General features: G+C 43.6%; 1 protein-coding gene across 8 annotated transcripts in view; it reads left to right on the top strand.

Annotated features, from left to right (window-relative positions):
* Positions 1-14,485, top strand: part of Eri3 (ERI1 exoribonuclease family member 3) — a 128,849-nt gene that overhangs the window by 15,101 nt on the left and 99,263 nt on the right. The window lies entirely within an intron of this gene.

Below are 14,485 nucleotides of genomic sequence, written 5' to 3'. Positions count from 1 at the left end.
CGTGGACATCTGACTTTAACCCCAAGAGAGACCCCGAGCCAGCCAAGCACCTTCTACATTCTTGACTCATAGGAACTGTGACAGAGAACCGTTGATTCTTTATGCTTAAGTTATACCTATTCGGATGCTTTCTGTTTGCTTTTCCTTTATAAAGTATCTCACTGTATTGGCCAGAGTGTCCTCGAACTCACTCTGTAGCCCAGGCTGGCTTTGAACTTTCCATCCTTTTATTTCAGCCTACCAAGTAGTGGGATTACACTACTTGTGTTCCTGTACTTGGTTTAGTATAATTGGTTCTGTAGCATTAGATAATCCAAATAAGTGCCACTGTTGGTGCTAGTCTATTGGAAAGGAGAATTTCTTTGCTTTTCTTCCTTAGTCACCAACTATACAAAGACCTTCTTTCTTTTAAGGTACTGTCTCCAGGAAGCTTGGATTAGTAGCAGAGAATACTGCACTGGGTGTGTGAGGGAATGGCTAGATGTCAGCGTGGTAGTTCATTGTAGTGTGGAGACTCAGGTGTGCGGGGCTCTAGGATGGCGACTTCTGCAATGCTTAGGCTATAGTGTGCAATTCTGGAATATGCAGACCTAGTGCTTTGGTGAGAGTAGCTTTCACTAGGAGGCCAGAGGGGAGAAGTCCTTAGCATTGGGACTTGGGAGGCAGAGACTACTGGGGATAGTAGATAGATTGTTTTCATTTCTTACAGTTAGCTTTTTCTAGAGGGGATGTCTGTAGATGGTAGGTTGTTTTACCTGGTCGGACACTACATCCCTTTTTCATTTCTCTTTCCTGTTTGTTGTTAAAGTAAAGGCTTGTCCCTGGAGTGTTGTAATCAGGCCTACTAGACAAGGACAGTGCCCTAAGCGAAGGAACATTAGATAGAAGGGCATGTTGCTTGGGAGCTGCCTCCTGCTCCTGCCAGTGCAAGGAGATGAGTGGTTGGGTGGGAATTCTGGTTGTGGAGTCTCTGAGTTGAGAACCAGGATCCACATTCTAATTCACCGTATTATTTCTCTTACAATTAAGTTTCAGTTTCTGAGTAAGTCCTAATGGGGCATGACTCTAAATCTAACACACCTCTATTGCATATGCTTCATCTTTATCTCTTATTACTCTCCGTAGTTGCTTGGCACTCCCTCAAGGCATTTGCTGCTTCCTGGAACGAGTTTATGTATATGTGCCTCTTAGCTCTCCACTGGGATTGCAAGTTCAATAGTTACATAGCTCTGTTCACCTGTCCTGAGGAAGATCTTGCTAGAGTTCTTGAAGGTAGAACCTGATTTATAGCTTAGTTTGCTTGGTCAGTGTCATCTTTTGTCTCTCTTTCAACAGCCATGTCTGTCTGCCTGTCTGTCTATCATCACACTGCAGAGAGATACTACACATAGATAGGTTACCAACTTGCTTCCCAGGCTGAGGCACCAAGGTTTCTCATGACCCACACTGAGTTAGAACTTGGTGTTGTTTACCAGGGTCTGCAGTGAGTAAAGACTCTTCCAGAATTAGTCACCCTGATGGTGTGACTCCCAGGGTACTTAAGGTACATCATTAGCTAAGTACTAGCTGTTGCTTTAGAGAATTTGGAGAGAAGCATTTGCTGTCTTGCTTATCTTTAAGAGGGGAATAGGAATGATCTTGGAAATTATGGACCTGTTAGTTTACTGTGATTCCAGACAAGATACTTGGCCTGATCGTCAGATAATCAATCAGCAAACAGCTAGAAGAGTGTGGGATCCTGAGTAATAACTTACATGGGTTTGCGAAGAAGAGCAAATCCTGTCAGATCAATCTAACTTCTTGCTGTGACATGGTGATGGATTTGAGTGGACCTGAGGAAAGTGATAAATGTAATGCATCTCAACTTCATTAAGCCTCTGCAAGGCTGCCATCAACAGGTGCGGAGGCGAGTTTAGGGCCACATGTCTATATTCTTTGGACTATCCCTAGAGGAAACTTGGAAAGTGGATGAGAGAAGTTTTCAATCCCAGATATGGTAATACTTGTAGTGAGATGGCTGTAGGTCAGGTTCTCATGAGAGCCCTGCTGCCTAGGTGAGGAAGGGAGGTGAGGAAACAGGAACAAACGTGACAACAAACAAAGAGCAAACTTAGTAAGAAAGAAAGAAAATGGAAGACCGCTTTGACCCTAATTTCTTATTCATATTAAATGTGATAATATCGTGCTCTATATTTTAACAATGGCCAGAAATAGTCCACACAGACTTGAATGAAAGGAGGCAAGATTGAGATTGTAATAGGAAGGAACTTCCAGAAGAAACAGGAAAATTACTAGACTATAATACGGCTTTCAGAGTGGGAGATAGCTGTTCAATGACAAGCTTTTTATGGGAAAAACCTGCATGTTTCCTGGGTTTGGGGCTAGAAGTAGAGTGAGAAACACCCAGCTCATCTTGTGATTGGCTCTTTTACATTCAGTACCCAAGATCTCTGCATAGCTCGCTTCTGCATCTTTTAGCCTCTGAAATTTCAAGCATGCCACACCTTCCAGGTGTGTGAGGCAGAAATGCGTTTTGGCCCAGGAAGGGCCTATTGTTTGGAGTTCATTTCTCTCATCTGTCTCTCATTTTCAAGTCTCTTTTGAGTCAGCTAATTGAGACTGTCTTAGTGGAATGCCTCTGTGAGAAACTGACAGGTGTATGCTCTGTTGTACTTGGATGTGTGACAATGGTAGTCATAAATAGAGTAAACACCTAGCATTTTCCATTTGTCATTATTATTATTTGCTGTTTATTTTTGTACTTTGTTCAGCTAAGTGAAACTGGAGTGATTGGTTTGCTAGGAACAGGTTTTTTTGGGGGGGTGCTCATTTGTTTTATATGTCTTTTATTCAGACTAATGTGATGGGTATTCACATAACATGAGACTTTCATTGAAAAACACTTTTTTCTCTTAAATGTTAATTTGTATGATCTAAAGTATCTTAGAGGCTCTAAGTTTCAGAAATGTGGTTCCTTTCTCGTGTTAAGAATTGTTTTTTATACAGGAGTAGATTTTTATCTGGTGTTTAGGGAGCAGTGGCTTCTTTGTCCTCACCAGCAGGAGTTTGCTTTGCTCATTTGGTGTGGATGTGTATGATGTGATGGTTGTTGTGACCCTGGGGTCCAGAGAGCAGCCTGAAAGCTTTGGTGGCTCTCTAATTGTGCATCTTTAACCCTGGGGCAAGTTCTCTCACCACCTCAGTGTTCAGAGGAGACCAAAGTAAATGTAAGTGAGGAAAATGAGGTATAGGCCACAGCTTGTGGGGAGGAGGAAGTAACCTCAGCTGTCTGGATGGCCTGGGAGGGAGGGGTAGTTCAGCTCTCTGTATGTGGGGAGTTGAAGGCCTGGCTGCTGCCTCCATCAGTCCCTTGGTCTTCTGGGTAGTCTTTCTCTCTACTTTGAAGCAGACCTGTTTTCCTTCTTGTCTGTATTTAAGTGCCCATAATGTTGGAGAAAATGACCTTTTGGGGTTGAGGTTTTCTAGTGTTTGGTCTTTGCCCATTGCTCTCCTGTCCCCTTCAGAAACTTTGGAGAGATTTCATCTGTATTTGAGTTAGACTTGTGACTTAAAGGAGCTTCTCTTGTATAGAAAATTGTACAGAGATTGGGTTAATTTCAGAGGGTAGAGTTGGGGAAAGGTTTGATGGTGACTGAGGACTAGGATTAATACAGAAGAAGAAGGGTTTCATTATACCTAAAACTGGCACTATTACTGGTCTTTTGTGAAAGGGATGTTTTGGAAAAGTTTATAGAAATTGGATAAGATCACTATAAATCAGACTCTATTGATTCCCTTTCTCATCCCTTCAAGTTTGAAAGATAGCCCCCAGCCCCCAAGTATGGCTCTTTGCTCCACAATTGCTTTCTTGTTTTTTGTTTTTGGTTCCTACAGTCTCTTAAGTGGTTAAAAAGAAAGAACCTTATAGAAAAAAAATCCTCTTTTTCCTCCTTTCCTATTAGTTTGCCATGTTTGTAGCTTTGTCCAAATAGGACGGACTAGGCCCCACTTTTTAGCAGGGCTCAGTTGTTAAGATTTTGTTCCCTCAGTCTTCAGCCTCAGTCAGCCTGTATATATATATATTTTTTTTCTGTACAAAAAGGCGAAGACGCTGATGCTATTCTAAACTGGGAAATGAAATGCAAAACCGACGTTAATGCATTATGGTTGAGATTAAATGCACCAAAATCAGGAAATTCAAAGTTATGCTTCCCCCAGCAACTATAACTCAGCCTCATCTGGCATGTGTAGTATTTTGTGTTAGCGTGGATGGTGTTATATGTTAAGGCATTAAAGTTAACACCATAAGCAGAGCACAAAATGCTTGAGGGGGCTGAGTTATGACGACGCTGTGAGCTGTAAGTGTTCTTGCACAGGCTCCTGACTCCTAGAATAATTTTTTTCCCTGCCCATCAGACCAATTATTGCCTTTCTTTTCAGTTATATTTCTGTTTTAACACATGTCCTTTTCCAGGGTCACTATAAATGAATTCCACTATTGGTGGCCAGTAATTGTAGAAAGCATGGGGTGGCCCACTAGTCCCTTTTGTCCTTTTGTCACTGCTTCCATAAAAGTGGTACACCCTCCCCTCACCCCAATCATTGTTTTCTTGTGGTCCCCTACAGGGACGCGCCTCATTCTGACTCCCTGTGGCTCCTCACTAGTGCTTCCTGAATGGGAACAAGCTTCACTGTGTCTTGGCTGTGTAGTAACTCCACGTGAAAGCCAAAGGGCCCCTTTTTCTTTAGCACAGGCATAGCGATGTAGAAGTAAAATACACATTTCAGGGATGAAGCACCGATGCATGGTGGTGCTGCCTGTGTGGCTGGCATGGCAGAGACAAGATCGACATGGGTTTATTTGCTCTGTTCCAATTGCTTTTCTACCTTCCCCAGGGTTTATACCTTTAAGCTGCCATGATGTGTAGTTAGGCTGTGGAGTTGCCTGGGGGTGGAACCAGGAATTTTCCTTGGGGAGCACTGGGTCATTGGTAACAAAATCACCACATAATTTAGTGCAAATTAGGAAACATCCCCCCTAGCTTCTTATTATCCTGGTGGTCTCCCCAGGGCTGAGACAGCTGTTGGAATGCAGATTTGTTAGGCACTAGGCTAAGTTTGGTGGTGGGGAAGTGCTCCAAAGAATAGGATCATTGACACATGGTGAATGAAACCAGGGTCTGTAAAGTAGCAGTGACACTGAGCCGCCTTTTAGGGTTTTTGTTGGATGTGACAAAACCAACTAAGTCAGCAAAGGAATGAGGAGGAGCTCATTTTAACCACCTTGGAGGCAACTAAAAGCCTTTCTGGCTCTTTAGATAGCAACTACTGGAATAAAAGCCAAATCCGAACTAGTCCTTACTCAGAGGCAAGGAGAGTGGGTATATGTGACCACCAACAGGCAGCACACTGACATTATAGGAAAGCAAGGAGTAGCAGGGGACAGAGGATGGGCCGTCTGCATGCTCAGCAGAGTGCAGGAGGGGCACATCCTCTGCACCCTGTGAGAAATTTAGAAGAGCCAAAGGGCATGTAGCCTGAGGCCTCACAACTGTTACCACAGGGACTTAAAAAATAAACAACCCTCTCACCCTCCCACAAAACAAAAAATCCCAAAGGGTTTTAACAGAGGAAAATAGGTTGAAATGGCTTAGTTCTAGGAGGAGGAAAGTCTGGATTTTAGGCTAATTTTTCAGAATGTTGGAAATGAGTGAGAACAGTTGATGAATTTGAGTCCAGTGACTACTTTGCAGTTGAGTTAGTTGGGTTATTTATATCAGTTACATATTTTTCTCATATCAGTTATGTTATTTCTCACATTTAAGTCCTATTGGATGCTTAAATAAGGGAGCATATGAAGTCTGGAAGAAGTTTAAGAATTTGAACAAATAAGGTCTGGACACAAAGAGTGAGGGTCAAAGAGGGAAAAATTAAGAGTTTTTGTTGGATGTGACAAAATGGACTAAGTCAGCAAAGGAATGATGGGGAGAGGGTGGGAGCTCGCGAGCTGGGGCATTGTTAGGGAGGCCATGCTGGCATGTCAGCTGTCACTGAAGGGAGCAGTTGAGTGAAATGCTACATCCCAAGGGAAAGGCAGTATCTGGAGAATGATAGGACATCTTCTCACTTCTAGTGCTAGGAATTTGGATTTGGATCTGTGCTACCTTAAATAGACCAGGGAGGTTTAGACTCCTCAAGTAGAAAAGTGGTTGTCTAGTTAACACTGAAGGACTGTAAGAGGGTTAATGAAGAGGATCAGGGTAACTAGAAGACTGGTAAGCACAAGGAGAAAGGGTCGGCCGAGAGTGTCAGTCAGGGGATGTTCAGGATGAGTGTATAGGCTTTTTGTTTCTCTGCTCGATTCTGTCTTGTTTTTCCTTTCCCCTGTATTGATTGCATTTCTTCTACAGACTCATCCCAGTTGTTTGACATGAGGAAACGGATATTAGGAGATGCTTTCTTCGCTGTGTCTTGTTGGGAAAAAGGATTCTGCATCATTTTGATTAAGATGCCATTGGGATGATTATTTTTTATCCTCTTATCCTAGGTGTTCACAATACTAAAAAGCCTGCCCCCACAGTGTTACATTTATGTGATGAGTTCTGAGCTCTAGCTGTAAAGATTGAGCCATAGCCTAAAAGCCCATGACGAGAGTGTTGCTGGATTGACACTAGTGCTGCCCTTCCCCCGGGGCTGCCAGCCTACAGCAAAGTGGTGAACAGGCAGTGAGAGAACCAAAAAGGAGTCTTTGGAGGGAGAAACAGACATCAAGGAATCTTTGGTAGTGAAATGGAGGTGCCTTGGAATAGTCTGTTACCCCAGATAGCTGGTCAGTGGGGGTAAGCTGAGTTTTGGTTAGCAGAACAGGGCTGTTACATGAGTGGCTCTCTCTTCTGGGGGCTGTGCTCAGTGTCTAGGCCTGGGGAGCCATTCCAGCCAGGAGATCATCCTAGGGCTAAATTGTGGCAGGAGCTCTTATTTGGAAATACCCATATTGCTACAGGTAAAGAGTCCATAGTGCAAGCTGGGCATAGTGACAGACACCTTTGATCCCAGCACTCAGGAGGCAGAGGCAGGCAGAGCTCTGTGAGTTTGAGGCCAGCCTGGTCTACTTAGTGTTCTAGCTCAGCTACATAATAAAAAACAAAACAAAGAGTTCATAGTGCAGTGTGGATGGGGAGGTTGAAAGCAAAGCTAGTAAATCAGAAATGGAAGTTTCAATGTATTATTGAATGAAAGGGCGAAATAGAATGAGCAACTGCAGTCCATGGAGAAACCTGTAAGCACATTACTTAGAAGAGATGTTAGTAGATTGTGTGAAGGTGGTGGTGATAGAAATGGAAAGAGGTTATGTGTTACAGCCCTTAGGAGTGCTGGGTAAGACACAAGACTGAGAACCATGCTCTTTCATAGCTCCCAACTCTGTTGGATTCTAGCTCCCTGGGAGTCGTAGTGCTAAGTGATTAGGTAAGGAATAGTTTATACACTCTGTAGGTGTCATAAATGGTGTATTCTGAGTTAAAGATCTACATCAAGGACATTCAGGAACAACAGCTATAGGTACAGTCCTTTGAGGTAAGGTAGGTGGCTTTCCCTCTGAGATATATTTGAGTCACTGTTTGATATTGACCTAGAAGAGGTAGTTCATGATGATAATTGGTGAGAAAGCTGGGAATCCTGCCCCCCAAATCACTATAAAAATTAGAGCTCTGAGTTGATCTTGTCCCTCCTTAGTTCAGGGGCAAGTTTCATTTGTTCTCAGGTACTTCTCCAGAGCATCAGCAGCACTGAAAAGCCAACTGGTAAGCTGAAGGGGATGGATAGGGTAGAGGCAGGAGAAGGTCTCGTGAGATCACAGGTGTCATTTGGGCAAGGTCTATCACTGGGAAAGTTGCATGACTAGTGATCTGAGAACCAGCAGAGTCCACGCCATCTGAGAGCTTGTTAGAAATGGAGTGTCAGGCCACACAGATAAGACCTTCAGACAGTTCAGTCTGAGGAGCATCATTACAGTTTGGACCAGAGGTTTTCAAACTGCAGTGAGTATCAGAATCAGCTGGATGATTGCTTAAAGCCAGAATCACTGGCCCCAACAACAGGGCTTTGGGCTCACAAAATCTGTGGTAAAAGCTAGAAATTTGATTTGTTCCTCTAAATCAGTGGTTCTCAACCTTTGAGTTGTGACCCCTTTGAGGGTCCAAAGACCCTTTCACAGGGCTCACCTAAGACCATTGGAAAACACAGATATTTACATTACAATCCGTAACAGTAGCAAAATTAGTTATGAAGTAGCAATGAAAATAATTTTGTGGTTGGGGTCACCACAACATGAGAAACTGTATTAAAGGGTCTCAGCATTAGGAAGGTTGAAAATCACTGATCTAAATAATTTTGTTCCCCTTGAAGAAATAACAGGAAAAACATAACTCTAACAAAGGGAGATGGAGAAAAAGTTCTGTTATTAAGTAATGAAACTGACTCTTTACAGAGCACAGTAAAGTGCTGTTGGTGATTTTTGTTTGTTTTTAGTGCTGAGGTTTGAATGCGGGGCCTCAGCTGGGTGAGTGCTCCACCGCTGAGCTATATTGCTAGCCCAGGAATTTGCATTTTTAACAAGTTCTCAAGTAATGGGATGCTGTCTGAGGTACAAGCCTTTTCATCCATAAGACAGGGCATGATTCCTGCCAGTTTAGGGAGATGTAACATCACCTCAGCCATCAGGGAGGAAAGGACTCAGGGCATGATGGGCAGGCTGTCAGTCTGCATGCTGCTTGCTAGTTGTGTTAGCTTTCAGGTCTGTCGTGCCAGCACTGCTGCCACGCTCTCCTGTCCCGACAGAGAGCAGGGAGCCCATGAGCTACTCTTTAGGGCCGAAACTTCAGGCAGACATCAGTGGTGCCTGGGACTGTGGATGGAATTACTGAACACAGCGTTCCAAAGCCCAGCCCAGCCAGTTTCTCTGGGCTCCTACCCAATTGCCTAAGTAGGCCTGAGTCTGCTTCACTAACCTGTTGCCCTTCATTTCTTCATCCCCAGCTGTTACGTCTTCAGGGCAGTCTATGATTGATTGAAAAAAGTGGGTTTTAGTGTAACCAAACTCTTATATTTTGTAATTCTGAGTAAGGTACATGACTTTCCCCGAGTTTATCGGGAGACTAACTGAACAGGATTTGACTACATGTGTCCAAGCCCCAAAGTGAGGACCCTGGGCTTTCAGAGTGAAGAGAGCTCAGGCAGAGGCTGTTCTGACCAGGGATAAGATAGCATAGTGGCTGAGAGCACACGCTTCAGAGCTGGACTGTCTGGAGCTGAGCTTTGTCTACCGCCTACAAACAGGGTGGCCTTGGCTCAGTGACGTACACCCCTTGCTCTTCAGTTGCCTTATTGGCGAAGTGCAGTTAGTCATAGTTCTAACTATATAGGACTTATGGGTGGATACAGTGAACTGAAAATACAATGCATGTAACAGCTGTACATGTCAGCACTTAGTAGGATGGCTGTTAGTGTTCCTCTGACCCTGGGGCGGTTAGAAGATGTTGGAGTATAGCAGGTGACTGGCGGTCAGCCTTACTTCTTTGGCTTTGGGCAGCGTCTTCAGGCTTCTGTCAAGTAGTGGATAAAGGCAGGGCACTATCTAGAGAGATTTGTTGCCCCCACCCTGTCCCTGTCCCCCACTGGAGTGGTAAGTGGGGATTGCCACCCTGTTCTACTCCATGACAAGCTTAAAACTACCTCCAGGAGACTCCTCTTTCACATAACCTGAGAACCTGTTTTTATTAATTACATGATTATAATACAAACATATATGTGTTTATATACGAAGAAGTGATTGAGTTGTTTGCTGCCCTAAAGGTTAGCTTCACAAAGCCCTGCTTCTTGAAGTTATTCTGAATAATGTAAAAATATTCAAACTGAGTCGTACACACATGTACAGAGACATAGGTGTTGTGCACTCCAGGGTGAGAATTTGGTTTTTTAACACTTTTGATCTCCTTCACTTGCTGATATGTGAATTCATTTTTGTTTTATTAATTTCTGATTTTAGTGAAGGTAAATGATAACTCAGTCTGTACTTCTAACCTGTAAAGAATAGCAACTTCTACTTTCAGCCTTGTTTTTGAATTTTAATGGCTTGGGAGGGGGGTTGTGGCGATGGATAGAGGGGAACATGTAGGTGAAAAATCAGCCTTTTAAAGCTCTCGGTTGTGGTTTTTTTTTTTTTTTTTCCACCCTTCCTTGTCCTGAAACTTCGCACATCAGCTCTCATCTGTCAAAGTGTAAATCAGCAATTAAAACCCAAACAGCCAAATGCCAAAGATGACCCGAAGCACAAAGCAACTGACAAACAAGTCCGGACAAATCGACGGGTAATTTATAAGCTTTGCCCTAAAATCTAATTATTTGGCAATTCGAATTTGCAGCCAGCCAGGGCTGGGCAATAAATTTAACCCGCCATAAATTATTTAGGAGCAGGCTGTGGTGTAAATCAAAACCACGAGTGTTTGTTTAAGAAATAAGCTCCTTGTGCATAAAATGCCAGCCCCCCCCCCCAAGACTGTTTAGCGAATCATGCCCAGTACAGCAGCCTCACCGCCCCAGCCCTCTTGCCGATGTCCAGGAGGTTCCTTTTCTCCCCTCTGAGAAAGGGGTACCTCTGTATCAGACTGTACCCAGATCCAGCATTTGGATAAGCCCCACATGCTGCTTGTTGTTTGTGGTTAGGTTGACTTTTACCAAACTCTCAGTACAGTGGAGAGAAGGAAGGGATAGATTACGGGTTCTATCTCTTAAGTTGAGGGAATGCCTGTTCTTCTCAGATTAATTTGAGCAAGGCAGGAAGATGATCCCTTATTTCAGATGGCACTATGGAAACATCAGCTCAGGCAGAGAAGAACCTGTGCTTTGGAAAAATGGGCTTGATGACTGACTGTTGTATTAACCCTTGCCACCAGTGCCAGTACACAGCATCAGTACCCTTTTTGCTTTGAGTCTTTTGTTGTTGCCTTACTGCCTTCAAGTGTAACCTAGTGTCTATAGATAATTTGTTTGAAGGAAGTTTTCATATCCTAAAAACAAAACCTACAAATTTATTTTCTGTGATCTTTGAAAGTGGGTGTGAACTTTTACTTGAACTGCCATTGCAGTTTTGTCTTCAGTTTATCAAGGGATCCACTGGGGTTCTTAGTTGATCAGTTTTAAATCAAGTGGCTTAAAACCTGTGTTCCAGCTCAGTTATGTAGGTAAAAGCAAATAAGTATTTGCTTGGTGCTTCCTTTTTGTTTTTTCTTCCTTCAGGAGGAAAAAAATACAGCTGGCATTTTACTGAGATGGATAGTAAATAAATGCAGCAGGTTTAGAGTCTTGGATACTTTGAAAAATTCAAATTCTGAGGTTTTTCTCCTTAGTTGTCAACTCTGGCCCATTCCCAACCACTGTCAGTAGACCAGCTGTACTATTTTATCTGCCCTCGGACAACTGGGTGACGTAGGGCAACTCCCTGTCCAGTCTTGGCACTGACAGTACTGTGTTCTAGAGACCTGGGGTTTCAGGCAAACTAGGCAGTTGGGGTAAATCTGGAGTTAAGTGGTTGATAGCAGTTGAGGTAGAAAACCATTTAGAGATATAAGAATGGATGAATCCAGTAGACATTGCTTTGGAGTGCTCTGTGTCTGGCTTTGGACCTGGCACTACCACCTACCTTGTCATCTTAGGCACCTCCCAGATCCTGTGAAAAATCCCAGAAAGCACAGTGTTTTCTGGTTGATAGATGCTAGCTTAGTCTCCTACTTGTCAGCTCCTTCCTGTCTGCACATAACGGAAGTTGAGAAAGGGAGGACCAGGTGCCAGGACCAGAGCCAGATACCAGAGATGCAGACTGAAGGCTCAGGTTCCTTCCTTCCTGGACTCAGCCTAGTACCATCTGTCTGGCTACAGCACGGAGGAGGCTCTTAGGAACGTTCCTTTCGGACGTGTGCCTGGCCTATCTGCACACGCTGCCATCGGGATGTTGAGGCGTGTACTGAGTTCCCTACAGAACAGCCAGTCTCACTTGTCTCTTTTTTCCCTCCCCTTGTGGACTCCAGCTCCAACCCTTACTTGCAGCATAGTTGATAGTGATCATAACGTCTTGGACCTTAATTTATTATGAAATAGCAACAGTAATGATTTCCACCGAATAAGTTGTTTAGAGGATTGAGATCATTTTTGTTAGCACTTAGCAGAGTATCTACCACAGAGGAAATAAGAAGTGGAGAGAGCAGGATGACTCCATTCTCCACATGGCAGAGAGTATCGGAGAGCATCTCTTTTTGTTCCTTTCCCCAGACTCTTTAGCATGCTGGAGAGAAGTGCCAGGTCTCACTGCTGTGCCTTTGCTTGGGCTGTCTCCTACATAGTAGGTGCTTAAAAGTATTGGTTTATGATCTGGTGATGGTGCTGATGACATGACCCATCTCCCAGGACTAGAAAGCATAAGATAAGAAATGAATGGGAAAGGACAAAAGCCTAACACTTGTTATGCATTTTTTGCTCAGTTGTTGTTTCTACTTACTAACTAGTCCGAGCACTTCTCCAAAGCCCAAGTGACTTATGTCTTAAATCCCTCTCCGTCTAGCACACAAGCCCCCTAGTAGTTTAATTGAATGTGAGTGGCATACGAAGATAAAGGAATTGGGGAGCTATTCCTAGGAGTCTAAAAGAGGGCTCATAAATACAGACTGGCGTTTCCTTCCTCTGGAACAGAAGCACTCATCTGTCCCTGAAAGAACAATCAAACAAACAGCCCTCATCTTCTGAGGGGTAAAATAAAATTGGGCAAGGGAAAAGAAAGAAGGGCAGGGATAATGCTGTCATTATGTAAGAGCAACTAGAGCTAGAAGCTAGCACTTGGGCACATCTTCACACGTCTTTGGGCTTAAATTGATACCATCTACCTGTAGCATGGAGGTGGTGTCTTTGATCACTATCAGTAAGAACACTATCAGTCAAGGAAGTGTTTGGCATGGCCCAGGCACACCTGCTACGTTTGTAGGTTTGCCAGGTTGGTACAACATAAGGCTCTTTTCCAAAGCTGGGCTGTCAGGCCAGGACTGAGGTGTGGGCTTGTTGGACAGCATGGGAAGGAAAGAAGTATCTGGGAGGTCTTTCTGCTCTGACCTCTCAGAGGATCTTCTTTTTAAATTTGTATTTGTAATTATGTGCATGTTTGTGTGTGTTACATGTAAATACAGGTACCCTTATAGGTCAAAGACTTCAGGTCTCCTGGATTTAGTTAAGGTGGCTCTGAGCTACCTGGTGTGAGTACTGGAAACTGAACTCAGGTTTTCTGCAAGAGCAGTACATGCTCTTAGCAGCTGACTCATCTCTCCAGCTCCATTTAAAACAATTTTTTTTTGTTTTGTTTTTAAAGATTCATTAGTCTTCTGTCACAGGCTCTTCTTTGTGTCACAGTGGTTTAAAAGAATAGGTCATGTGCAGTCATGTTGCCACAGCTCCTGATGCTGCTGAGGAGAGACTCCAGGATGATGACCTTGTTGTGTATCTGGCTCTTGACTTTTGAGGAATAGGCCTGTCTGACAGGCTGATCTCATGTGTCCCGAGTCTTGGGTTTAGGCAGCTCAGGGGTCGGCTTTTTTTCTTTTTCTTCTTCTTTTCCCCCATGGAGCAGAGACAGGTCTTAGGAGTGGTCACTGAATTTGGTTCCTAGCTCTGTGCCCCTGAGAGTGAAGGACCCAGCAGCAGGAGAGTGGATGCCAAGCCTCGGTGGGAGACCCCAGGCTGATTTCTCAGAGCCCACTGAGAAAGCTGATTCAGTTCTGGTCAGAGCAGGAGCTAGAGCACATTCTGTGTTATAATACTAATGAAATTCCAGATCTGTAATAGCATTTCAGATATCTAAAACAAACCGTGTGCTTGTAAAAAAGTGGAAGGAGATCAACTTTAAGCCATACATTCTTGGTAATGGAGGTTTCTCCCTATTTATGTTTGATAGATACTTTTGTTTCCAGAGGAATGTCAACTCTTAATTTCATAATGTATCATAGGCTTAAGAAAATTGAATTTAATAAAAGCCAAAGATGAATGGCATCCTTAAAGGTCCCAACACTTGTCTTTATTAGCAGGACAAACTGCAGGTCTCCAAACACTGTTGCTTTCCAAATGAAAGTTTAAATGAAAAGTACAGTTGTGTCACAGGTTAAATCTCATTGCGGGTCTAGCTAACATTGTTAGAGAGGAGCTGGCTGTATTTGTTTCCTTGGACACTAGGGCAGCCAAACTCACCAGGCTGTGGAGCATTCTGCTGGGGGAAGTATTTCTCCTACTTAGCAGGAGAGGAAGGATTTACTACAAATTCAGGAGTCCTAGGGGTGGCCTGAGTCATGAGCCACTCTTGGGAATTGTGGATGTGTGAATTTTTAGGAACGGCAGTGTATACGGTATATTTGTGTGAGTTCTCAGCTTAGTTTTCCATAGCAGAATTCCCCTC

The sequence above is a fragment of the Meriones unguiculatus genome, chromosome 3 (assembly GCF_030254825.1).
Source record: "Meriones unguiculatus strain TT.TT164.6M chromosome 3, Bangor_MerUng_6.1, whole genome shotgun sequence".
In the NCBI taxonomy this organism is placed as follows: Eukaryota; Metazoa; Chordata; class Mammalia; order Rodentia; family Muridae; genus Meriones; species Meriones unguiculatus.
Note: the sequence above shows the minus strand (reverse complement) of the source record. Positions and strands in the feature narration are given on the sequence as shown.